The sequence below is a fragment of the Helianthus annuus genome, chromosome 11 (assembly GCF_002127325.2).
Source record: "Helianthus annuus cultivar XRQ/B chromosome 11, HanXRQr2.0-SUNRISE, whole genome shotgun sequence".
NCBI classification, from domain to species: domain Eukaryota; kingdom Viridiplantae; phylum Streptophyta; class Magnoliopsida; order Asterales; family Asteraceae; genus Helianthus; species Helianthus annuus.
The window spans coordinates 157,429,608-157,456,238 of NC_035443.2; positions in this window are offsets into that span (position 1 = coordinate 157,429,608).

The following is a 26,631-nucleotide window of genomic DNA, read 5'->3' on the forward strand; positions in this document are numbered from 1 at the left end:
GTTTCTGGTGCTGCAATATCTGGTAGGGAAGCTAAATGTTGCTTCATTTGATTGAAAGCTTCTTCAGCTTCATCAGTGCATTTGAAATCCTTCTTGTCCGGGCAGTTCTTGAGCGTTTTGTAGAAAGGCAGAGATCTTTCGGCCAATTTTGAGGTAAAACGCTTCAAGGCTGCAAGCTTCCCATTTAAGCTTTCAACCTCCTTCTTGGTTCTTGGTGGTTTAGCTTCGAGGACGGCTTTCACTTTGTTAGGGTTGGCTTTGATGCTTTGCTTTCCAACAATGTGACCCAAGAATTTTCCCTCCTCGAATCCAAATGAGCATTTTTCCGGATTAAGCTTCATGTTAACCTTTCTGAGGTTCTTGAAAGTTTCTTGAAAATCGTCAAGCATTTGATGTTCCGTCTTGCTTTTAATCACCAAGTTGTCAACGTATGCCTCCATGTTTTTGCCAATTTGGCTTTTGAAGGCCTTGTCGACGAGCCGTTGATAGGTAGCTCCTGCATTTTTGAGGCCAAAAGGCATCTTTTGATAACAGTAGATCCCTTTGTCCGTGTGAAAGGCTGTTTTTTCCTCATCCTCTTTCTTCATGAGGATTTGGTGATAGCCTTTGTATGCATCAAGAAAACATTTAAACGAGTATCCTGTGAGGGAATCGACCTTGAGATCAATTTCCGGTAGTGGGTAACAATCTTTAGGACAAGCTTTGTTAAGATCTTTAAAATCTATGCACATTCTCCAAGAGTTGTCAGGTTTCTTGAGCATAACCGGGTTTGCAACCCATGATTGGTACTTGACTTCTCGGAGAATGCTGGCCGACACAAGCTTTTCAACCTCTTGGCAGGCTGCCAGACTTCTCTCAGGTGCCAGGCTTCTTTTCTTTTGGACCACCGGCTTGACATCCGGTGGTATTCTTAATTCGTGCTCGGCAATGTTCCGAGGGATCCCGGTCATATCTTCTGGACACCAAGCGAATACATCGCTGTAATGTGTTAGCAACTTTTCAAGGTATGAAAGGGTCTCCTGAGAAAGGTTTGGGTTGACTCTTATCCGTTGCTCAGGGTATTTAGGGTTTATGACCAACCTTTGCCTGTCTTCTTCGCTGTTTGAGTTTTCACCCTCAATCATGTAAGCTTCCTGCGAGGGTTGAAGGGTTGCTATGCCCCTTTCGGTAGGAAATTTAACCGTGCCATGGCCAACAGACACTGCCATGTAAAATGCACACTGTCCGGGTCTCCCGATGATCACGTCATAGCTTGAGGGGATGTTGATAACCACAAAGGTTAATGATTGGGTTCTTTCTTTTAGTCCTTCGCTGAAACGAACATCAAGGGTTAGCTGCCCCAAAGGCTTGAGGGGTATGTCAGCGATACCTTTTATAGAGGTTCCAGAAGGTTGAAGCCTTGAACGTTCTTCATTGCTCAAACGTCTGAAGAACTTTTCGAACATGATTTTAGTGGCTGCCCCAGTATCTATGTATGCCTTACATGTTTGCAGTGTTCCCACGGTGGCTTCTACCACAAGAGGACTGGAAAGTGGGTCCTTCTCCGTAGGGGGGAAGCAGACACACTGAAGCTCCCAAGCTTCCAACTGCTTTCTTTTATGAGGAACCCTTCCATCGAAACTCACCATATTGACTTCCTTACCCTTTCCTTCAGCCATTTTGTCTCGGACTCCTTTTACCAAATGAGCGAGTTCCCCAGACTTGACAGCCTCTTCTATTCTTTTCTTGAGTTGGAAGCAATCATTAGTGTGGTGACCTTTTTCTTCATGGAACTCACAGTATTGGGTGGAGTTCTCGTTTTTCCTGCTTTTGGGGAGAGGCCTGGGAGGCCGAAAGTTTTGTTTAACTTCTTCTGTTGCAAGAATTTCTTGAGGGGTCTTTGTGAGGGGTGTGAAACTTATGCCTTTTTCTCTGCTTGAAGGGTTCCGACCTTCACACCTTCGAGGGTCTGAACCCTTTGGCCGCCTGTCATAGGAGTTGAAGTTTCCCCTCTTTCTAGCTGGGCTATTGCTTCGCCAGCCGGATCCTCTTTTCCTTTGTTCCTTGATGTCTACAGCTTCCTCTCCCCGAATGTGAGCTTCGACCCTTTCAAGGGCTTCTTCCAAGGTTTTGGGCAGAGACTTGTTGAAATCTCGTGTGAGGTATTTAGAGGTTATGGCATTCATAAAGCCAGCCACCCTCATTTTCTCGTCTGCCCCTACATAGGTCAGACCTTCCTTTTTGTATCGTTCAATGAATGCTCGAAGACTTTCATCATCACGTTGTTTTATCTGGAAGATACTGTCGCGTCTTTGACATATCGCCTTTGTTGGGAGAAGTTTGCCAGAAAACCCCTGCTGAGGTCATCAAAGCTTCGAATGCTTTGAGCAGGTAGGTCGTTGAACCAGATTCTAGCGGATCCAACAAGAGTTTGCATGAACGTTAGGCAACATTCAGCGTTTGACCATTTTTCTATTCGGGCTGCACCAGTGAAGATCTGGAGATGGTCCTCAGGATCTTCAGTCCCATCATACGTTCTGATGTGGGACGGCATCTTGATCTTTGATTAGAAATCATAATCGGCTATCTGCCTTGAGAAGCATGAAAGGTTACTTGGCTTATAGGGTTTAGCCAAGTCCTCTTCAGTCCTTGTATCTGTACTGTTACTATTGTCGTGATTCCCCTGAGTGGCTAACATTTGATTAATTAAGTGTTGCCACGGGAAGTTGGCCATCATCTGGGTCATCATATTGGGTATGAGGTTGAAGCCTTGAAGGCTTCCTAGACCAACCGAGCAGTTTATTCTGAGAGGGGTGCTCGTAACAGCACTTCGTGCTAAAGGGAGCACGGACAGAGCTTGCTCCCATATGGTTGTTACAGAAGCTGGATAGCTTGTCACTAGGGACTGTAGGAGCTGGTCAAGCGTTAGCTCGTGTCCCAAAGGAGCACCACTAGTAATCGGTTGGGAAGAGAGGATAGGATGCACCGTAGGATTTGTCATAGTGGACAGATAATGGTGAGGGTTTGGAGGGTTGCTGGGACCAGCCTCACTTCTTGTGGTAAAAGGAGGTAGGGGTGGTCCGGGAGACAGCGTTGGTTCAGGTTCGTCATAGTCTAAACGAATCCTTATACCCTTTTCCATTTCTTTACTCACATGCTGGTTAAGAAGTGACCTTAACTGAAGGAAATTATTTGCGACCCCCTCGGGGGTAAGTTCAACACGTGCTGGGGTTTCAGATACACCGACATTGGGAGATGGAACCCCAGATCTGGACGGAGTTGGTGTGTTGAAGGTAAGGAACTCGGGTGTGCTCCCCGGAGTCGAGAAAGATGTTGGTATAGCCACATGAGCTTGGCCACTACCAGGGGTGGAAGTGTTTGGAATCTGATTCACTTCTCCCGGAGATCCACTTTCAGACATGGTAACTTTAAGTGAAGAGAGCTACACTACTAGGTCTTTTTTGAGAAGAAATAGCGGCGTAGCCCCACGGTGGGCGCCAACTTGTTGATGCAACAAACACGAGACCAAAGATAGTAGCTGAGTTGGTTAGGCAAAAAGGTTGAAGGGTTCAACCTTGCCTAACGCAGGTCGCGGGGTCCCCCCACGTTTGCAAGACGTGGAAAGAGGTTTACTAGTTTGTAGTTGTTGTTTGCTGAAGATTCTTTCTCCGAGATGTTCTCAGATCCAGAAGTGAGAGCAAACGGAATGTGTGTGGTGGATGTGAAAAGGAGTGACTTGTACGTAAGCAAGTCCTCCACACGAATGACCAGAGATTAGTGAATCTGAGCTGATCAGGGGATGTCTTCTGGAGTAAATGAAGTGTCATTTCATAAGGGAAGACATCTCCCAAAGTAGCATGTATTAGACTAGTAATCCTGCTTGCAGTGGAGGGTTTCCCCTTTTGGGGTTGAAGGCTTTTGACCCCTGGGTAATAGCGTGTATTGTGCAGACCTGCTTTGCTTTTGCGGCTGAGGGTTGGTGAAGCGAGCTCCGGATGTGACTGACCACTGTTTCCTTCTCGCTTTTCCCATCTTACAACTTTTTAACCATTGAACCGTTTAACCATTTAAGCATTTGCATATTTAGTCACTTTATTTAGTCTTGGGCTACCCCCGTCATCATTAACCATTTTTATTTAGTCTTGGGCTACCCCCGTCATCAAATAGGCAAATAACATGAAGTTTTGTAAAGGATACGTCGCCTAATGTGTATTCAGTTATCAAAGCATAAAACCTTCTAAAATCATTTTACTGAAATTAAATACAATTATATTGAAGTAAAGCAACCATAATTGACACCTGGTATATATAAAAAAATTTTTCTCGATCAACCTGATCTTCTACCAAAAAATGATCTATTTGACCAGAAATTTTACCAAATCGCCCGTTTTGCCCCCTAGGTATCCTTGGATTTTTATTAAAATTTTCAACTAATGATCTGATATTTGGCAGGCACTACTTCAAAATGATGCTTTTCTTCAACAGCTTCTTTTACTACCCTAACCTTTTCCCTGTTAACGAACCCACCCCACCATCGTTACCAGTCTGGCAACAATTTTGCTAGTTTTTCCGGTTTTGCCGCACTACCACCCACCACCAATCTGGTATAATTTTTTTTATTGTTCTTTAATTAATTTATTCATTTCTTTTAGAAAATTGTGCATGAGTTGATCATTAATTATTTTTTAATCAACCAGCGCGTTGGGACATGGAGGCGCGGTGGTAGCCCTACTACTGTTTTCACGGCGGAATTAGCGATGGATGTTGTGGATTAGCTTTTCGTAATACTGTAGACTACACCATGGCTCGTCGGCTACAATTGTTTGATGCTTTGGATCCGATTAATTTTCACGTCTCTTTATTAATTTCTTTACTAAATTTAGTTTTTTTTTTATTTTTTTTTATTTTATAAAAAATACAATCATTTCTCTTTCATTTGTTTTAGATGACAATTCATCATGGTGGCTTTGTGAACATTCCGATGATCGAACCATCATGTCTGCCGGAGGAGGCAAGCAGTGGAACCAGCGTGTTCTTACCGGCGTATCCGAAGAGGATCCGTGGTAGAAAAGCTGATGGTGTGAACAACAATAATTGTTATAATAAATCTAGTTGACAATATTCTACTCTTTATTCTTAATAAAACCCATAAAATCTATACAAAATTATAAATCATTAAAATGAATTTAGAAGTAATACTGCTAATAAATGCGTTATTTTGAATTTGAAAGACTTCTTTCTAAAATGAAAGAAATAAATACTATCTCACATTTTTTGTGTTTACTTTTATGCTAGTTGTAGTGTACGGTTGTATTGTTGAACAAATACAAACTGTGTTTTACATGACAACTTTTTTTTTCACAACTATAATGCAGGTAAGATAAAATAAGACATAAAAACTAAGGCAAACTATGTGAGTTTTATAAAACATATTTTTTCGCTGATTTCTCTCTTATGGATTTCACATCATTAATAAATTGTGTACATCATAATCTATTTATTATGTATTTGGAAATAAATTATTCATGTCGTATTACATACGTTACATATCTACCTTTTTGACATATGCGTTAAATGCAAATACGCGTATTAGGGATGACATAAATAAATAAGTTTTTTTATACATATAAGTTTGTAAGTAATAACTAAATTTTTTTTTCATGGTTTATGTGAACATGTAAAAATAATAAGTTTTTTTCTTTATACTTACAAAACAAATAATTCGGACAACAATAATAATCAACATATTCCGAGTTTAACATCATAAACTCAGAACTGATTAAGCTTCTGAATTCTTAACTTGGCTTTGACTTTGTTGACGGTAGACCAGAATTGATAAAGCACAGTTACCCGGCAGGAACTGTAGGTCCCGAAATCGGAGGATCGATTACAAAACCAAATCCTTGTTTATAGCAAACAAAGTCACGTGCGCGGAATCCACGTAACTAAGCCAAATCAAACATAGAAATCAGTAACAATGAGTTTTAACCAATGAAACACAATCGATTGATTAAACTGGATGAGAATTACAACCGATACAAACACAGTTTTGACAGAATGTCTTTAAGGGTATGCTCTCATCTCTCTAGCTTCTAAACGTAACAGAATGTGATATAGCAGCCTGGGCTAAAGGAATCGACGAAACTAACTTGGGCTCGACGAAACACAGTGGGCCAGACACTGGGCCAAAACAAGCCCAATCAGACGACGAAACAAGTCTGTTTCTTCGCTGATCACGACGAAACACAATCAAATGACCAAGGCCTGTTTCGTCGTCATATGTTCGACGAAACAGTCTGTTCCGTCGAAGGCTGCAAAATGTGATCTGGTTGCTGCAAACAGACAGTTGCAGCAAACCACAAACAAACACAATCATAATGACAGAAATACCCTTGTATGCAACATGCATTGTTCGTGTTGTCATTACATACCAAAAGGAGACAAACAAGTCGGACACAAGCGGATAAGAGGATATCCGACTTGGTCGACGGCAAATACAGACTCGATAAACGACAAAAGACCGTTCAAAATACTTCGTAAATACAAGACTAGTTACAGACACAAAAGTGCATCAACAAACTCCCCCTTGTCTGTTACTCGTCTTCCGTCTTCGAATTGTAGGTCCTGTTTTTCCAGTGGATCCATAACGAAAACTTATCCTTGTTTATCACAAACACGGTAACGGGTGCGGAATCCCCGTGACGGTGCAAACCAAACACGGATAAAAAGAATACGGAATAACCAATGAAGCACAATCTATTGATTAAATGGGATGACAACCGAGAACAACTGATACACACACAGTTGTTTTACAGAATAACTCTCTCCGGGTATTCTCTCATCTGATTTCAAAGTGAAACCAGAAAGCTGTTTATATAGTATCCTGGGCCTTAATTACGACGAAACACATAGGGGCTCGACCAAACAAACATTGGACCAGTCATTGGGCCTGAAGAAGCCCAACAGTGGACGAAACACTGAGTTTCGTCATGCCTTTGTCCAGAGCATGGTGAAACACTTTGTGTTTCATAATGGTTTTGTCCTTATTGGATCAAACACTTTGTGTTTCATCGTACATTTGTCCTTATTGGATGAAACACATCGTGAGTTTGTCATTTAGTGGGTGAAACACTTGTGTTTCATCATGACTTTGTTCTGTAGTGTGATGAAACACTTTGTGTTTCATCAACACAGTGTTTCCCCATGAAGACTTTTGGCCCAGTGAAGGTTAAGGCCCAAAGTCAAAGTGTTTAGCCCAAATGATGTTTTGGTCCAGCATAATTATTTGGCCCAGTGAATTATATAAACACACACACCTAGACAACTAATAATCTAAATGCAACATGCATTGTTCGTTTCACGTTACAAAACTAGTTAGATAAAGTTGTCGGACCCAAGTGGGATAGGAGGATATCCGACTTGGTCTTCATGCTGTGAAAGGCTCGAACCGAACGTGCCGCGTCCACACAAAAATGTATCAACAAACTCCCCCTTGGACGCTGCTGTGATGGTTCGACTTCCATGTCTTTCATGTCGGAGGATCTTCAAAGTCTTCACGCGTCGTAAGAAGAAAGTGTATCAACAAACTCCCCATTTCATTTAGAAAGTGCGTTAACAAACTCCCCCTTAGAATGAACTCTCCATTGAGTCATGCTCGTGAATCTTTTTACTTGTCAAATCTTCAGATCCTTGTGGTGTTGATAAAGGGTCAACGGCAACTCGATCAATTTTATCTTTTGAGTGCCTTCACGTCGTGTCTTCATTCCAAAGCTTGTCATCAAACATGTTCTCCTCGCCTTTAGCGTCTGCACATGCAAGAAATCTAAACGCATAATGAGAACAACCGCTTCGAATATAGTCAAATTAAACAAACGACACATATGAGATCAAATCTCAATCAAACACTGACCGACAACAGTTTGAAAGTTTAAAAATTGATCAATTTTAATCCTTTAACTTTCAAAACTTGTTAACTTCGAACATTTATGAAGATGCAATTGTTTTCCGGCTTTCGATCAGGATTTTGGGTAGGATAGACTCGAGTTCCAACATCGGTCAATCAAAAATAAACTAGAAGCAAAATCTTTTTGGATTTTATAAAGTTTATATTAAAACACACCTAAAATCTTTTTGGAATTTTTATTTTTCAAAAGTAAAGACGGAAAACAATAAGTAAATATATACAAAGATGCAGAAACGAAAGCAGTAAAACAAATATTTACAGACATTCTTTTTGCGAGTTTCGAGGGTAAGAGAATCATATAAGTGTATGGTCACGCCACAACGCTCTTGTTGTTCATTTAATTAACATTTAGATGAGCATCCTATAATGATTATCGGTATTGTTGTCCACTTAAGCTCAACTTATCAGATGTAATCATGGCGAGGGGATACGTTAAGGTATGATTTATACTTACCGACCGGTGTTCATCCACACACGACACATTCCCGTATCAAGGTATGCACGAGAGTTCATCTTACCGGTGAGTATACCGATTATCATCTGTTTGACCGTATATGATGTGAGAAACTCACTTATTTTGATTGAAAACAAGCCCTATGTGACAGAATCACTTATTGATGAGGAACTTGATTTTCAGATGCATGAAGGGCACAAGAGCAAGTCCGTGAACAGGTCAGTACTTTCGTACAGCAGAGAGACGAACTTGACTCCCGGATAAATGTGATATATTATCACTTATTTGAGGGACATGTGATTGTTGATCACTTATTGAGGTCGTATGCAGTATGTACACGTATGTATAGTATCATGGAAGATCTAGACTTGCGTCCCCGTTATTTTTCGGTAAAAGATATAACCATGATACCTAGATGATAAGCAGCATAAAGACCGAATATCTCAAAACCTCGGCAATCTCTCAAACGAAATTTCGGTACTAAGACCATATGCCAATGTGTGGTTCCCACCTGATCTTCAGTCGATTAAGATTTATATCACCCTGCACACTTTAAAATGATTGTGAGCCTACCGATACATCTTATATAGAGCTGTTTATCGCTTTTCATTTTAGGTTTAAAGAGGTTTAGACAGACCACTGATGTACTATCATATTCTCTTTTTCTCGCTAGGAAACTCATTTTTGTTTTTCTATTGTTTTTGTGTTTTGAAATTTTTCGATGTTTTTGGATTTTTAAAATTGGATTTACTCCCCCTAAAATCAACAAACTATGATAAATTTTAAAGACACAAAGGTATTTACAAAAACGATTTCCGATGATGGTTAACTCATGTTTTACCTCAATGTGGTTTACCAAAATTAATTTTAATCAGAATTGAATTGATTTGATCGAATTTTGGGAAAATGAGTTGGCACGTCGGTAAGCGGTGTGGACCATGACAACATTGACGAGTTTCATAGTGAATCAATCACGTGTGAGGTGATATTTAAGATCAACGTGTCTGGCCAAAGAGTGTTGTACGAGATAATAATTCAAAAAGCAGCTTAAAAATCGACAACTATAGGAGAGATTAGAAATTCAAAACCGTAATCCTGCAACTTCTTCGTGCATTGCCAGGAATTTGAGCGCTCTCCCAAACTGGATATCCACACGGTGTGGATTTCAAAGTCGATTTTTGTAGCTACTGAGAAATCTCTTGACAACAACAAGATCATCAACCTTTGGTTCCGGCTGGTCTTCCACATTGCACCAGCGAAGGTCATTGACTTTCTCTTTGAGAAGTAGTGTGCTTTTGTTTAATCCAAGCCAAGGCATCCGCACACCCGGTTGGTTTGTTCAACAAACACATTTTCTTCAATCACACCGCGAAGAAATGTACACTGCACTTTCATTTTGTTGATTTTGAACTTCAGAGTGCTGCAGGTGCGTACATTTTGATTGAATCTATCCTGGGGACCCGATCAAAGCCTTTAACAATCACACTTTGAAATGATTTGCATTTTGTCGAAGTTATCAATTTCTTTCAACAGACAACTCTGTTTCCCCTTTCTTTTTCTCTCCATCAAAGACAACAATTTCTTCCGTCGCCTATCTTGTGCAAGGACATTCCACTATCAATAATCCTATGACTATCGATAGTTCCTCCTGGAACTTCCTGCACACTTACTCAGAGATTAGTTGGAGAGGGGGACCCAAGCCTTCATAGACTTGGGTTGCCCTTGAGAATCAAGAAATGTAATTTCAATTTCTTGAAGGTTTTCAAACACAGCACCTTCCCCTGAACTTTCACCCGATTTAGGTTTCCAAATTTGTTTTTGTTTACCAGATTGTGTATTATGTACAGTTTCTGGTTTTAAGGGTTGTGACAAACTAGGTTTCCTTTTAACCGTTTTGACTTCAGATTTTAAAGCCATTTCAACAGCTTTGATGTTATGACGTCGTTGTTTCGTTTCTTGTTCCTTAACAGTTCTTTTATCATGTTTTGGAGACACGGGACGATGTTGTGAGTGACCTTGTTCAGAAGGGGTTCTTTCAACAAAATTTGGTTTGGGCGAGTTTGTGCAGTCTTTAATGATGTGCCCAAACTTCCCACATTTGAAACACGTTCTCCTTTCAACAAACTTAGGAGAATTTGATCGACTGGCAGATGTCGAACCTGTAGAACCTGAGGTACTTGCTCTTTCATCACACCCATTTGTATGTTGAGTGTAATTGTTTTGACTGTTACGTTTTAAAATCTTGACTTCTTGTACAAAATCAGTGTTTGATTTGTTTTCAAAAGTCTCAATTTTATCCGTACCCTTTGATGCTACAAATTTGACATTACTGTTTTTCTTCTGATAACGAGCTCCTTTTGTTTCAAATTTTGATTTAGAAATGTTAGGCCTTTGAGCTCGTTGAACTGGTTGTTTGCCCTTAGCAGCAATAGGTTGTTGTTTTGTCAGTGATTTTTGATGTCCGAATTGTTTCCTGATTTCAGCTTTTGGAATTGGATCACATTGTGTTACCACAACTCCGGGGATGGTCGTTCCCAAAAATTTATTCGTGTTGTCTTCAAAAACTTTATCAATCAAAGATGGATTGACATTTTTAATTGGAAATCATTGTCCGAATAAATTTTAGGATCACCGACCAAAGTATACAACACGTTATTGCTCTTAACAGCAAACATACATTCTTTGTCATCCTTGACATTCTTGACAGGATCTATCACTTGCTTGGCAACAGGTTGCACAGTAGGAGTAGGAGGATCACACAGAATATGATTCTCAATTGGAATTTCTACTCCTTTCGTCTCATCAAGTGATTCATCCTGGTCACTTACATCTGGTTCATCATCTGAAGAATCATAGTTCTCAATGGTTGGAGGACTTTGATTTGAAGCACATGATGACTTTTCTTTGTTATCAGATGAGCCCTCCGATGAATTGTCCGGTTTGAACCCTTGGCCAGTAGTAACTTCCTCATAATCAAGAGGCACACTGGCTTCATACCGAGGCATATCCTCTTCATCGGGCATTTTGGTATAGTTGTGTCTCAAAGGGGGTGGACACGCCTTATACCCTACGCCTTTCACGTTCCCTTTCAATTGTTGAACGTCAATTATGTGATTGAGCACAAATCGAGAGTTAGAATAACTCTCCAATTTTTGCTTGATAGCATCATGCTCGCATATGGCTAGTTCCCTTTTGGTTTTCCTCAACAATGTTAATGTAATCGTTAATACTAACTTGTTTATGATAAACAACTTTGTTCACTTCGGAAACACTTTTCTTTAAGGTTTCAATTACATATTTAAATTCCTTTTCATTTCGAACTAAAGCCATATTTGCCTCTTTGCACTTTGACAGTTCAACAACCAAACTCTGATTATGACTATGAACCGTTTCAGATTCACGTTTCAAATCAGCAAATTTAAGTTTCATATCAGCACAATCACTACATATGCTAGGAGTTTCAGATTTTATCTGACTCGTAGAGGCTGAGACATTTGCCATAAAGGCAGATTGACAAGAAAAAGATCCATCTTCAGAATTATAATCTCCAGCATTCGAGCCTTCTTCATCTGAATTCCCGCTATAACCCAAGCTATCATCGCTTTCAGCAAATTCTTCTTTGTGAACATGCTTGATGTGGTTAATGATTTTTGCATAGCAAGCAGTTCCACCTCCTTGATTACCATCTCCGAATTGTACAGACCAATCACATCCTTCATCAGCTTGAACAACTAATGCTCTGTTAGTGTTTGAAGGTCCAGACTGGTTCTAGTTGTTGTTCACCGCTACTATCCCTTTTCCACGGTTATCTTGATTGGCATTGGAAGTACCTGTCTGATTTTTGAACGGATTATGGTTGCCTTGTCTGCTTGGCCGAGTGCACTCACGTTTGAAGTGTCCCCTTTCGCCACAACTGAAACAAGTAACCGCATTGTTATCAAACCCGTACTTCGTATCATTCTTGCCTTCCAATGAAGTTCTTCCTGTTCGAGCCATGAAATCCTTTGCCCGTCTAACAGCACTTGCAAACGCCCACTTGATATCCATTAACTCCATTTCATCACGGTCTATCTGCTGATAATCTTCATTGGTCATATTGATGTTTCCAATGTGACCCGCACAATATGAACTGAACATCATGTTGAGAAGTTCCAAATGTTCCTTAGCAACTTCTACACCGACTTTTGAAAGATTGGAAGTATCAACTCTGACAGTGTTGGTGTTTTGGAGTGAAGGATTGTTGATATAATGTGCTTGTTGTTGTTGGGCTTGTGGTTGGGGTATGGCTTGCGACATATAAGCACTTTGATTCCACTATGGTTGGGCTTGATTGAACTGTGGAAACGGAGATGAACTTGTGTTGGATACAAACGCCGTTTGAAGCTTCGGTTGATGAATAGAACTAGATGAAGGACCAAAGCCAGGCAAATACATTTCTGTGTTTTGAGGAGGTGCAATCATTTTAGCTTTCCGCATTTCCTCTTCGTTCTTGTGTTCCAACTTCTGAATGAATTCATAGAGGGTGCCATTGGCTGTATCCATAGCGCCCGTATGCTTTAGAAGTTCAATGAATGGACTCCACTTAGGAGGTAGAGCATCAACAAACCGTGCAATCATTTCCTGATGAGTTGCAGCAACATTATAAGAACACATTTCACTAATCAAATGATAAAAACGAGAAGTCATATCATTGAGAGTTTCATTATCCAAGAATCGAAATGATTCAAACTCTTTCTTCAATAAATCATGGCGTGTCTTTCTAGAAGCTGCATTTCCTTATCCTCTCGCTACCAATGCGTCCCATAAACTTTTTGTGTTCTTATAATAGGAGAATTGATGGTAGATGTCTTTGTGAAGTGCTTGAGTGAGAATAGCATACGCCTTCTTCTCCAGATCATATGCCTTTTTGTCGTCTTCAGACGTATTAGTTAAACCAGCTGAAGTTGATGCTGCTACTTTGAGGGCAGGGTTGCATGCATTAATGAAACATGTCCAAAGTTCGCTGCTTTGCCCTTGAACGTATGTGTGGAAACGACCCTTCCATGATGGATAGTCGTTCATGTGATTTAACTTTAGCGGCCGATTTGTTGCTACCCGTCTCACTCTCACTAAGCAATAGACTTTGAATGCTCTGATTTTGATTCGACACCAATGCCCATTGACTTGCACTTATTGACTGTTGTTGTCGAGGTATCGTATTCGCTAAATATTCGGCCATCGAAGTCGGTTTTTGAACTGGTTGTGAGTCCGTACTTGATGTATGAAATGCAAACCCTGGTCACACACTTGAAAACAAACTGTTATCACACTTTTGGAAGTCTCCTGTTTAAAATTGACAAGGTTTTTTTTTTTTTTTACGAAACTCTGATGTCAATAAACGACGAAACTGAATGAATTGCGACGAAACTGATATTTATATGACGAAATAGAAAGATTTGCGACGAAAATGATATATATATATATGATGAAATAGAAAGATTTGCGACAAAACTGGTATTTATATGACGAAACAGAATGACTTGCGACGAAACTGATATATATATGACGAAACAGAATGATTTGCAACGAAACTGATATATATATGACGAAACATAATGATTTGCGACGAAAATGATATACATATATATATATATATATATATATATATATATGTATATATATATGTATATATATGTATATATATGTATATATATATGTATATATATGTATATATATATGTATATATATGTATATATATATATATATATATATATATATATATATATATATATATATATATATGACGAAACAGAAAGATTTGCGACGAAACTGGTTTAGTGGATCTGAATTACGACGAAACAGCTCTGATTGAGTGACGAAACTGAATGAGAAAGTTGCGACGAAACTGAAGTCTTACTCTTGGTCGACGAAACTGGTTACTTAATTGTGACGAAACAGATTGAAAATTTTTCCTTTTAAAGGACGAAACAGATTGGATGGATAAGATCTGGTGGAGTTGGTGAGATATTTTCAACACTAAACCTTATCCTTTCTGACACAATGACACCCTTTTCAAACATACACCATACCCATCATACTTTGCAAACCCAATATGAATTTTTAGTTCACCAACAAAATAAATAGTAAATTCACCAAAGATCAAGAAGGTGAAATATGGGGAACAACTTGAAGTTTACTGAAGAACAAGATGAATATTTGTAGATTCTGGTCACCGAATAGTTTTCCGAAACCCGAAAATGCACAAACTTTTAATGAAAACCCAATCTTTATCTTGTGAACAAGAATATAACAAAGCTTTTTACCAAAACTTTGGGAAACAAGCAAGTTCTAACAGATTTTTAGAAAGTTTTTCAGAGAATATATGAACTTTTAAGAACACTTTTTCAGAAAATCACAAACAATCAAGTTCAAACTTGATAAAAACCGAAACTTGTTTGGTTTTAAACAAGGATTAGAGGCAAAGCTCTGATACCAATTGTAGGTCCCGTTTTTCCGGTGGATCGATAACGAAAACCTATCCTTGTTTATCACAAACACGGTAACGGGTGCGGAATCCCCGTGACGGTGCAAACCAAACACAGATAATAAGAATACGGAATAACCAATGAAACACAATATATTGATTAAATGGGATGAGAACCGAGAACAACTGATACACACATAGTTTTTTTTACAGAATAACTTTCTCCAGGTATTCTCTCATCTGATTTCAAAGTGAAACCAGAAAGCTGTTCATATAGTATCCTGGGCCTTAATTACGACGAAACACATAGGGGCTCAACGAAACAAACACTGGACCAGTCATTGGGCCTGAAGAAGCCCAACAGTGGATGAAACACTGAGTTTCGTCATGCCTTTGTCCAGAGCATGTGTTTCATCATGGTTTTGTCCTTATGGGATACATTTGTCCTTATTGGATGAAACACTTTGTGTTTCATCATACATTTGTCCTTATTGGATGAAACATCGTGAGTTTGTCATTTAGTGGGTGAAACACTTGTGTTTCATCGTGACTTTGTCCAATAGTGTGATGAAACACTTTGTGTTTCATCATAACACAGTGTTTCGTCATGAAGTGTTTCCCCATGAAGACTTTTGGCCCAGTGAAGGTTAAGGCCCAAAGTCAAAGTGTTTAGCCCAGATGATGTTTTGGTTCAGCACAATTATTTGGCCCAGTGAACTATATAAACACACACACCTAGACAACTAATAATCTAAATGCAACATGCATTGTTCGTTTCATGTTACAAAACTAGTTAGATAAAGTTGTCCGACCCAAGTGGGATAGGAGGATATCCGACTTGGTCTTCATGCTGTGAAAGGCTTGAACCGAACGTGCCGCGTCCACACAAAAATGTATCAACACGAATCTTCAATCTTCAGTGTTTTGCAGACCAGGTGCTTCTAGCATGAATACCACGATAAAAGCATAAACAAGCAACACGTTGGAACATTAAAGCTTGTTGAGCGTACTCGTCTTCATAGAAGATATCATGCCGAAATAATTCGTTGATGTCAGCTGCAGACATGTTGACAATCCACATCGGATCTAGCATGCGGAAGTTTTCCTAATCTTTAAAGACAATAACTACTTCATGCGTATCCGAATCGTAACACCATAACCGCATATTATCCAAGAAATTGTGTTTCATCGGCATCATCGGAATTTTATCCATGACTTTTTGTGGCTGATAGATTAACTTGTATCGGCCCGTGTTGGTCTCTGGATCTAGCGTATACTTGATCTGCTGATAGACCGGAAACTGCGGCTTATAAAGTTTATCTTCCCACCCGTTTCGACGATTGAACCTCAATCTCTTTTCAAACAACGTTGCTTCACCATAGTTTGAGCGATTGATCAGTTTCAACTTTGTTAATGCAGTAACGTCATAGAATGGCAGAGATGTAATACTCAGTAACGAATTAAAATATTGGATGCCATGTTCGCGCTTGATGGCCATACAGTGAATATCCTGCACCAACATCCAGCTGAGTATCTTTCCATGCGGCTTTTCTTTTATGTACTTCATGTAATCAACTTGCACTTCTGGAGGAGATGGTTTCTCGATCTTCGACAAAAAACTTTTTCTCCATTCTTGAAATGCGTCTTTCGGACAGTTGCAGCAAACCACAAACAAACAAAATCATAATGACAGAAATACCCTTGTATGCAACATGCATTGTTCGTGTTATCATTACATACCAAAAGGAGACAAACAAGTCGGACACAAGTGGATGGGAGGATATCCGACTTGGTCGACGGCAAATACAGACTCGATAAACGACAAAAGACCGTACAAAATACTTCGTAAATACAAGACTAGTTACAGACACAAAAGTGCATCAACAAACTCCCCCTTGTCTGTTACTCGTCTTCGGTCTTTGAATCTTCAATCTTCAGTGTTTTGCAGACCAGGTGCTTCCAGCATGAATACCACGATAAAAGTAGAAACAAGCAACGCGTTGGAACATTAAAGCTTGTTGAGCGTACTCGTCTTCATAGAAGATATCATGCCGAAATAATTTGTTGATGTCAGCTGCAGACATGTTAACAATCCACATCGGATCTAGCATGCGGAAGTTTTCCTGATCTTTATAGACAATAACTGCTTCATGCGTATCCGAATCGTAACACCATAACCGCATATTCTCCAAGAAATTCTGTTTCATCGGCATCAGCGGAATTTTATCCATGACTTTTGGTGGCTGATAGATTAACTTGTATCGGCCCGTGTTGGTCTCTGGATCTAGCATATACTTGATCTGCTGATAGACCGGAAACTGCGGCTTTTAAAGTTTATCTTCCCACCCGTTTCGACGATTGAACCTCAATCTCTTTTCAAACAACGTTGCTCCACCATAGTTTGAGCGATTGATTAGTTTCAACTTTGTTAATGCAGTAACATCATAGAATGGCAGAGATGTAATACTCAGTAACGAATTAAAATACTGGATGCCATGTTCGCGCTTGATGGCCATACAGTGAATATCCTGCACGAACATCTAGCTGAGTATCTTTCCATGCGGCTTTTCTTTTATGTACTTCATGTAATCAACTTGCACTTCCGGAGGAGATGGTTTCTCGATCTTTGACAAAAAACTTTTTCTCCATTCTTGAAATGCGTCTTTCGGATCGTCTGAAGGATCACGTTTATTAAATTGCTCGTTGATGTCTTCAAGATTCTTTTTCAGCCATTCTTCATCGAAGGGATCAAACTCCATTCCGTCACCCCAAAAATAAGTTGATTTACTCGATTCGCCTTAAAAAACTATTTCTTCCAGATTCTCGATGTCCTCTGTTTCTGGTTCAATTAGCATTTGATCAGTCACAGCATCATCAACTGTTTTCATTTCTTCCAAAGCTAGTTTCTGTTCATGTGATAAGTCTTCCACCAATTCCCCTTCTTCTAAAAGTTCTCCAGATATAGGATGTACAACCTGTAAGGCAATATCAGAAGAGCTAAGAACATTAGAAGTACCAGCCATGTCGCTTTCAACATAGGAACTTTCGAGTATTCTCATCAATTCTTCTTGTGCACCACTAGAAGTTCCTTGCATAGATTCGATCGCTGGCTGCTGAACAACAACGATTGCAGAAGATGTAGCGGCTGTTGGCTGCTGTGATGTAGTAGAAGGATCAGGATTCCCTTGATCTTCAGGATCATCGTCCCTTTTCTTCATAATTTCTTGTTGCTTACATCGATCCTCCCACAGGGTAGCAACCCGTCCTCGAAGAAACTCATAACCAGCTGTTATCTTCCTAACTCACTCAGCTATCGTTGTATTTCGTGAGTCATACCATTCTATCATGAAGTCACATCTTCCTTTAAGATCCCCAGCCAACTTCTGAAGTATAGAGTTGCTTGTCTCTCTTCGTCTGCAGCTTTCAAACGTACATTCTCAGCTTTAAGTTGCTCAACAGTGGACTTCAACTGATCTATTTCCACCTGTTGACTGATCTGATCATTTTTCGTGATTCTAATGAAATCAGTCTGCTTCTGAATACGATATGCCGCTGCTTCAAGTTGAAAGAATAGAAAGTTATTCTTCTCGTCTTGAGACATTTCCGAGAATATCCTTTGACGCTCACCACTAGGCTGAGAAGTAGTTGCTCTAATTGCAGTAGCCATTGATCTTTGAGGAACAACCTGAGGAGTTATTGTTGGAGTTTCAGCAGCTGAAGACACCACAGGAGTTTCTTGAACTGGCTCTTGTGGAACAGATTGCCGAGCCGAGGTTCTCAAGTATTTTCTAGCTTTCTTCTTCTTCTGATGTTCAGCAGCTTTCTCAGCTTTCCTTTTCTTTAAATGTTCCGCTTCAGAATCAGAAGGAACGTATTCTGGATCATCTTCCTGTCGAATCTTCCTGTATCTGTTGGATCTGAGTTTCTTTTTGATTGTATTTTGTGTTTGAAGTTAAGATGAAAATGGATGAGTTGTGCAGCGGAATTAAAATGAAAACAAACTTTGCATACAATCAAATGAGAGTAATACTTTAATCAAACATCTTTTACACAATGAACCGAATGATTGAATTTAATTTCAACAACGATTACAAAGATAGATGTATGAATGCAAACTCCCCCTCAGCCCGAGCTCAGTAGTTTGTTCGTGCAAAGAAGACGAATGATGTAAAGAGCTAATAGAACAGTACAAAGTACTGAACTATTTATAGGCACTTGCAAACTACTGAGCATCTTTGCTGACGTCACCATGAAAGTGACATCTAACCTCCTTACAAACTCTAACCTCTGATCTATACAGACACTGCTTGTGTTAACTACTACTAATACATTATATTACAAAACAGACTTTAGAACAGCTGCTCCAACCTTCTACTGCTGTGAACCCAGCAGCACTTGTCCGGATCAGCAGTGCTTCACTAAAGGCAGTAGATTGAATCAGCAGGACTTTAGTCTTCCATCAGATCTTTAGTTGAGCAGCAGTTATGAGTCAGCAGTTTGGTAAGATCAGCAGATAGGAGGTCATCAGTAGTTGTAATCACTTTCTAGGGGAGAGATTTGTATATCAGCATCTGCTTATTCAGAATCCACTGTTCTGATCCAGTTTTGGCTTTAATTATCTGTTCCTCTGACAAGGTTCAATCCCAACAATCTTCCCCTGGAACAGATAATGCCAAAACCCTTCATTATTTGTGGATATTTTATTGCCTCATTAACAGCCCCCTTATCTGACCTTTAAATTGTAATTCAAAGTCAAGGGCATCTGTATCTTCATCATCCCTGCTAAGTGGAAGATCAAGGAGATCCTGCAAATCTTCAAGACTCAGGCCAAGAGCTTGTTCCCTTGATATTTTCTCCACTTCTCCACCAGACCTGAGCAAAGTCAATACGCAGGTCTGTTTGTCAGTTGCCCACTTTTGTATTTTTGAGCCTGGTGGGTTTCTTGGGAGATGTTTATTTGCAGAAGTATTTGGTGAGGCTGGCCTGTTCATCACTGGCTGAGCAGTGGTAGCAGGGTTTTCCTGTTCAAGTTCTTCTTTTAACGTTCTTAACAAGCCTTCTTTTAAAACAGCATTTCCAGCAAGAATTTCTTGAACAGTTTCAGCTCCTAACTGGCTTTATGTCCTTCTTTTGTAGATGGCATTACCAGCTGGAGCAGTGGCTCTCCTGATTTGCAGCTTTGATGGTCCTTTTGAAACCGCTGCTTCAGAGTAGTCAGGTTTTTGAGGAATTTTTGGATCTTTCTTTCTTAATTCCTCCAACCTTTTGTAGGTTGACCTGACTAAATCTCCTTTCCATCTAGCAACTTGTCTTTTGGTGCCAAATTCAGCAACAACCAGTTCTTCTTTCATTCTCTTTAGTTCGAACTGCTTTTCAGGTACATTCCTTTTGAACTTTGCCCAATCAGGAGGAGTGTGAGTGACTTTCCTTTTTATCATATCTTGAATTCTGGTTGCTTCAGCTTCAAGCTCTGGAACAGTCCACTCTTTGTACATGTGTCTCTCTCATTTGTATTTCTTGTAAAACATAATGCTTTCAATGTAGTCTTTCTTCAAAGTTTCAGCTGCTCTTTCTGAAATTTGTTGACTGACATTCTTTGCAAAACGTTCTAGGGAACTGTTATGGGTGAAATTCTGAGCCCATATCCTGGAAAATATCTTGATATATATCTTGTTTCTGTAGTATCTGTTTACATATCCTGGAAAATATCTTGAAATTCTGAGCCCATATCCTGGAAGCTGCTTGATTCTAGCTTCGTGGAGTGCAACAGTACCTCAGGCATCATTATACAGGTGGAGCAGATGCTGAAGACCCTGCACATTAAATTCAGGTATGGGTTAGAATATATTAATCAGTATATCCTGTCAGGATATATATGCAGGATATGTAGCAGGATATTACCTTGTTGAGGAAGGATGTCATTGGCTCTAAGGAGTCAGAAAAGCTGAGTTCATCGTAGGAGAACCCCTCGGAGCCAGGGGCACTGATTTCAGAGCCCTTCCTCTTCTTTGCTGTGGAAGCACGGGTCCAAGGGTTAGCCTTGGGGGCCGGCAGTGGCTTGGAACTGGTAGCAGCAGGTGTCTCTTTCTTGACCATGACAGGAGTAGGATAACTGTCAAGCTCATCAAGGTCAAGGAGGATCGGAACTTTGCTGGAGTCTGCACACGGGGAGAAAAAATTCTTTCCTAAATATTTCAAAATAAGAACATGTATGTAGGATATTGAACAGGATCCTTACCAGACATGTTTACACTGGAAAGAGGACTTGGAGACGGTGGAGACGGGTTGAAACTTCTTTCAGCTTCAGGAAGGAGTCTGATAGCGTCAATCCTTTTTTGTGAATCTGCAAAGGGAGGTGCTAGCTTCCTAAAATCAGCTGTGTACAAGAAAACGACAAAGTCAGTCCAAAATATACGGCAGGATATAAGACAGGATTTTCCTAAAAACCTAGGTCCTACCCTTCTTCAACCATTTCACCGGGTAATCCGCTCCACCAGGGATTGAATCTCTTTTTACAAAAAAGAATTTGGATTTCCATTCCTCTTCATTCCTGGTGGCTCGGAGGATTAATGGGTCACTGGAAGTAGAGTAAAACAAGAATCGACAGGAGCCGTGGCACCTAAGTCGGTATGCTAAAGGAAGGTCATGAACAGAAAGATCAGGGATATGGTTGTTCTTGATTTGATCAAGAACAGACAAGACTCGCCAAAGCATTGGCATTGTCTGACGGAAGCAGATTTTGGTGACGTTAAAGAACTCGGTGATGAAGTCCGAGAAAGGAAATTGCAACCCTAAGGTAAAAGGAAAGGCATTGAAGCACAACCACTCATCGGAAACCATATCTGATCGGATTTCCCGATCAAACGGCTGGAACACCGTCCCTTTTGGGAAGATGCCGGAGGTTTTAAGGGCTGACAAGTGTGCACTATCAAAGGTGCATATTTCTTTCTCCGGATCCTGGAGAATATTTTGGTGGATAAACGTGGGAGCAGAATCGCCGGAGCTGGATCTTGTCTGCCTTGCCATATTGTTACCGGAATATTGGGAAGAATGAAAGATGAAGTTGAGAGAGAAATGTTTACCTTTTTCTCTTCGGTAAAGGTTAAATGATGATAAGGATGAGAAGTTATAGGGGTGAAATGAGTAGTTATAGGCTGCGCGGTTACAACTAGTCACATCAAGGTCTTATCACTTAATTACCTCGTTGTTCGTGAAAAAATGTAACCGTTAGTATCAGGATACTTAACGGTAACATTTTTGGGGACAATTGTTATGGGTGAAATTCTGAGCCCATATCCTGGAAAATATCTTGATATATATCTTGTTTATGTAGTATCTGTTTACATCCGGGATGCTAGTTCAGGATATTGGTAACATCCTAAATGGTATCCTCGGGATTACTAATGGATTATGTGCAGGTACGTGGGTTAGAAGCTAGCAACGTTAACAAGACTTATTCCACGGAAGACTCGGTCCAAGTCGTTCAAATGAAGACGTTGAAGCCGTATTACTCGGTCCATAACGTTCATAATGGAATATTCGGAGTAGCCCATATTTGTAGGGATTATTGTTTGTAATTCATTACTATAAATAGGTGGGTATATCAGATCAACTAGGACATCACAATCACACTCGCTACTCTCTAACACTCGCTCTCTAGCAATTTTCACTTTCATACAAATTCATTGTAACACTTAGCGATCTGATCTATATCCTACACTGTATCCTGAAGTTTAAAGCAATAAGAAGAACAAGGCAGCTGCGATTGTCAGCTCCTGAGGTTTTGTGCCGGCGATCTAGATTGATCAAGGGCTTTCCTCGTACATCTCGTGTCAACCCCTTTACTTTTTGCTCATTGTTTGATGGTAGATACAGCTCAATATCCTGGGCCGTATCCTGAACACTGTTTTTCCAAACAACATAACCAGCATATTTTTAACACACTTTCTAGCACATTACCTCACTTAACTAATTTGATCACTTAATTGCTTCGGTAATTTTTGACCAAAACAGGAACTGACTTGTGTGAGCAGATATTGGTAGTATCTTGATACTTCTTTGTTAGATTTCCCTTGTGTGTTTCTTTTTGAGATATTCTCTGCTTGCTTGGCCTTTATCTTCAAATATTCTTCAATGTTTTTGGGCCAGGGATATCCTTTGATTGAAGGCAAACTCCTTTTGGCAGGGTCATCCTCAGTACAAAAGGATTTTATTTCTTCTCTAACTGCTTCCAGTTCAAGAGGAAATTGAACACCTGCAGGAGGTAAAAGCTTGTGCATTGGAATAGAAGAGAGTGGAACTGGTTTTGGTATATTGACAAGAGCTAAAGGTTTTGAAGATGTTAGGGATGGTGAAGTGACATCATCTTTAGGAATTAGCCTTCTCCTCTTTATTTGAGGAGGGACTGATGATGTTTTGGATGGAAAGGTGGTTGTAGTGGCAGTGGTTTGTGATAGACTAACAGTTGTTGAAACAACTGGTGTTCCAACTACTGTTGTCTTTACAGCAGAAGTTATAACAACTGTTGTCTTCTGCCTTTTGATAGGAGGTGATTGTGATTTTGGTGGTGACGGAGGTAAAGCATTGGATGTAGTGTGTGTTGAAGTGGGAACAGATGTTGAAACTACTGAAGTACCAACAGCAGCTGATACACCAGGAGTTACAACAGCTGTTTTAGGTGGTGGTTTTTGAGTAGACTTTGAACGCCTGACCGGAATGGATTTGGGTAGCCTTACTTTTCTAGTAGGCTTCTTCTTTTCATCAATGAGATTTTCATCATCTCTTGATCCTGAAGTACCCTGATCCGGATAATCCACCATGGCTTTCTTTTTGGCCTCTCTATCCCTTTTTACACATGCAAGTGCTTCCGCAAGTGCATTTGTGGTCACATCAATTTTCTTACTCCCATCTGGCAAAGGAATCTGTTTGGTCATATTGGAATTTTCTGGTGCGAGGTAGAGACCATCTGTTATTCCTTTCCTTCTCCATTCCTGAATTTTCTCCCCCTTTTTGGCATTATCTTCGGGGAGTTGATCAATGAAGAACACTGGTGGAGGAGCAGTGCCAGTGGAGTGCAAGATCTGAGTTTTGAGAGCCTTTAGATCAGCTTGAGTGTCTTTGTACCTAGACTCCATAGCATTTCTCAATTGTTGAACATGTTTTTCATGTTGCTGATCTGCTATTTGTGCTTGATGATGGAGAAAAGGTTGAAATAGATTCCAGAGCTCATTTGTAGCAGGTGCCTGTTGGAGAGCAGGTGCTTGAGGTGGAACAGCAGTGGATTGTACCTTTTGTACTTGTAACAACTGTTGTAGCATATCTTTGAGTTCTACAACAGAGTTATCAAGTTTTTCAACACGAGCCGTCAATTTCTGGTACTTTAAACCATCACCCAATTTAATGGGATCATCTGATTTCCCACTAACAGTGGTTTTATCAGTGGTAGAAGTAGGGAGTTTACTCCAAACCTTAACCACTGATGCCCCTTTTTCTTGGTACTGGGGTCTTCTTCCTTCAACACTTGACAACCTTTTGATGTTGCCAGTAGGATAAATAAATCCACTGGTGGTTGGCAGAGGTGCTATAAAAGGAATTGCCTCCAAGGAAGTCTTATTGATGTAACCACTGTCCAACTGTAAACCTGTAGGTTCAACAGTTGTAGTGGCTGCTTCACTTGGATTACCACAAAGAGTTACTTGTAACTCAATGGGTGTAACCTCCTCAGGTTGTGTTGGTGGGTTAGCAATGAATGATACAGCAGACTCAGTCATTTGTTGAGGCATATTCTCATTGATAGGTGATTGAGAAGGACTGTGTAATGCCTAGTTCAAATCAATTGCATCCAACAGTAGTTGTGTTTTTGGTGGAATTGAGGATGTGATGGTGGGTGTAGGAAGCGGATTTGCTCCGGGCATTGAGCTGTGGATGATGGAAACGAGTGTATCCAGAGCATCATAATGTGGTGGCCTTTTGTGTACAACCTGTTCTTTTTGTGAAGAAGCAGGAGGAGGTATGGTTATGGGTTGAGATATTTGTACCAACTGCTGTGAGGAAGTAGCAGCAGTGGTTTCTTGTGACATTTGTGTTGTCACATGCATTAACTCTGGTATCTCATCCTCCAGAGTTGCCTTTTTGATTGGGTTGGGGGGTTTTTGATTTTTCTATTTGAATGGCCTCTTGGGTTTGGTAGGTATGGGTTTCAAAACAGTTGTTCTGCTGCTTTGATCACCTAGAGCAGTAGGCTCAGCAGCAGATACCTCAGGAGCAGTGGTAACTGCTAAATTCTGCTCAGGTACCCCTGCTTGTGTTTTGCAAGGTGCTAACATTCGTGAAAAAGTTTCAGATGTTAGGCAGTTTATTGCAGTTATTTCACCTTGGTTTATTAAAGCTAAATCATCCTTACTGAATTTCTTTTCAAAATAGTAGCTTAAAAACCTTGGGAATAGTAAGAATGATTTGCTTTCAACATTATTAACCAAATCTTTAAAGATTTCCCGAGAATAATTATAATTTTCTTCTTGAAGAATTGCATATCCCAGATTTTGAATCTTTATAGGGATCTCATTAAAAGAAGTGGTTTTGTTTGAAACACATAGGAGGAGGGTATGAAATAGAAATCTTGGTGCACGAGGAAAATAACCTTTTTCTAAGGTTAGTTTCTTCATCATTGTGGCTTCATACCCTCTTTCAATGAAGTCAATGTGCAACTCGTTTTTAGTGAAGGAAGTTTTACCTGCCTGGTCATCGAGTTGAAAGACTTCGGAGACGGATTGTGGTGTAATGTGGACAGCTTTACCTTTTATGGAAGATTGGATTGCAGTTGCAATGTCTCCTTGTTTTTCAAGGTTACATTCTTCCAAAATTCCCTTTGGGTCGCCAAGTAGATGGGTGCGTCGGCGGTGAGCAAAGTTTTGTACTTTGATTTTGCCATGATGGTGATAATGGAATCGAAAACATCTGTGGTTCCTGGTTTTGTGAGAAGACCCAGGAGATTGTGAGATTTTTTGAATGGAATTTCAGTGGTAGTTGCCTTTTGAGAGGCTGTTTTCGATGATTTTGATGAGGGTTTTGTAGAGAGCTTCGATTTTGTCATTTTTGAAATGAAACGATCGAAGAAATTTGTGAGAAATGAGAAGAAAAACTGCTTTGAGAAGAGAATTTTTAAGAATTCAATTCGACAGTAAAACCATGTTTTGATGGTGAGTGGGGATGTTATAGGAAAGAGAATGAATGCTGACGTGGCAGCCGTTACAAAAGGTCTGACTGTTATGTACTTCCCACGTGACAACCACTAGTGAAAATGAAGGACAGTACTTTTGGTGAAAGCAACTGATGAAAGCAGTGGAAAGGGGGCAGTGGATGATTTTCACTATCAGTGGATAGCATATCAGTGGATAAGACACTGCTTTTGAACAACAGTGGTTATCAAGGAATGAGAGAACAGAGGTTGCCTTTCAGCAGTGGGCAGACTTTTTGAAGTAGAGCAGACTTTTGAACAATCAGTGGTTATGGCAGACTTTTAAGGATTTTAATGAAATTTTCATTTTCAAGCTATTTTTAAGGATGGATTTTTTGATTTTCTGAAAACATATTTGTTTCTTTTATTCATAGAAACACAAGATGTTGCTTGTTATTCCATGTTTAGCATCCCAATCCTAGAGACCAAGCCTTCAAAGTGGCTGTATCAAGTGCTTTTGTGAGCACATCTGCCAGTTGGTCTTTAGTTGGGACATGATGCAGAGAAATCAAACCTTTTTCACAGCAATCCCTCAC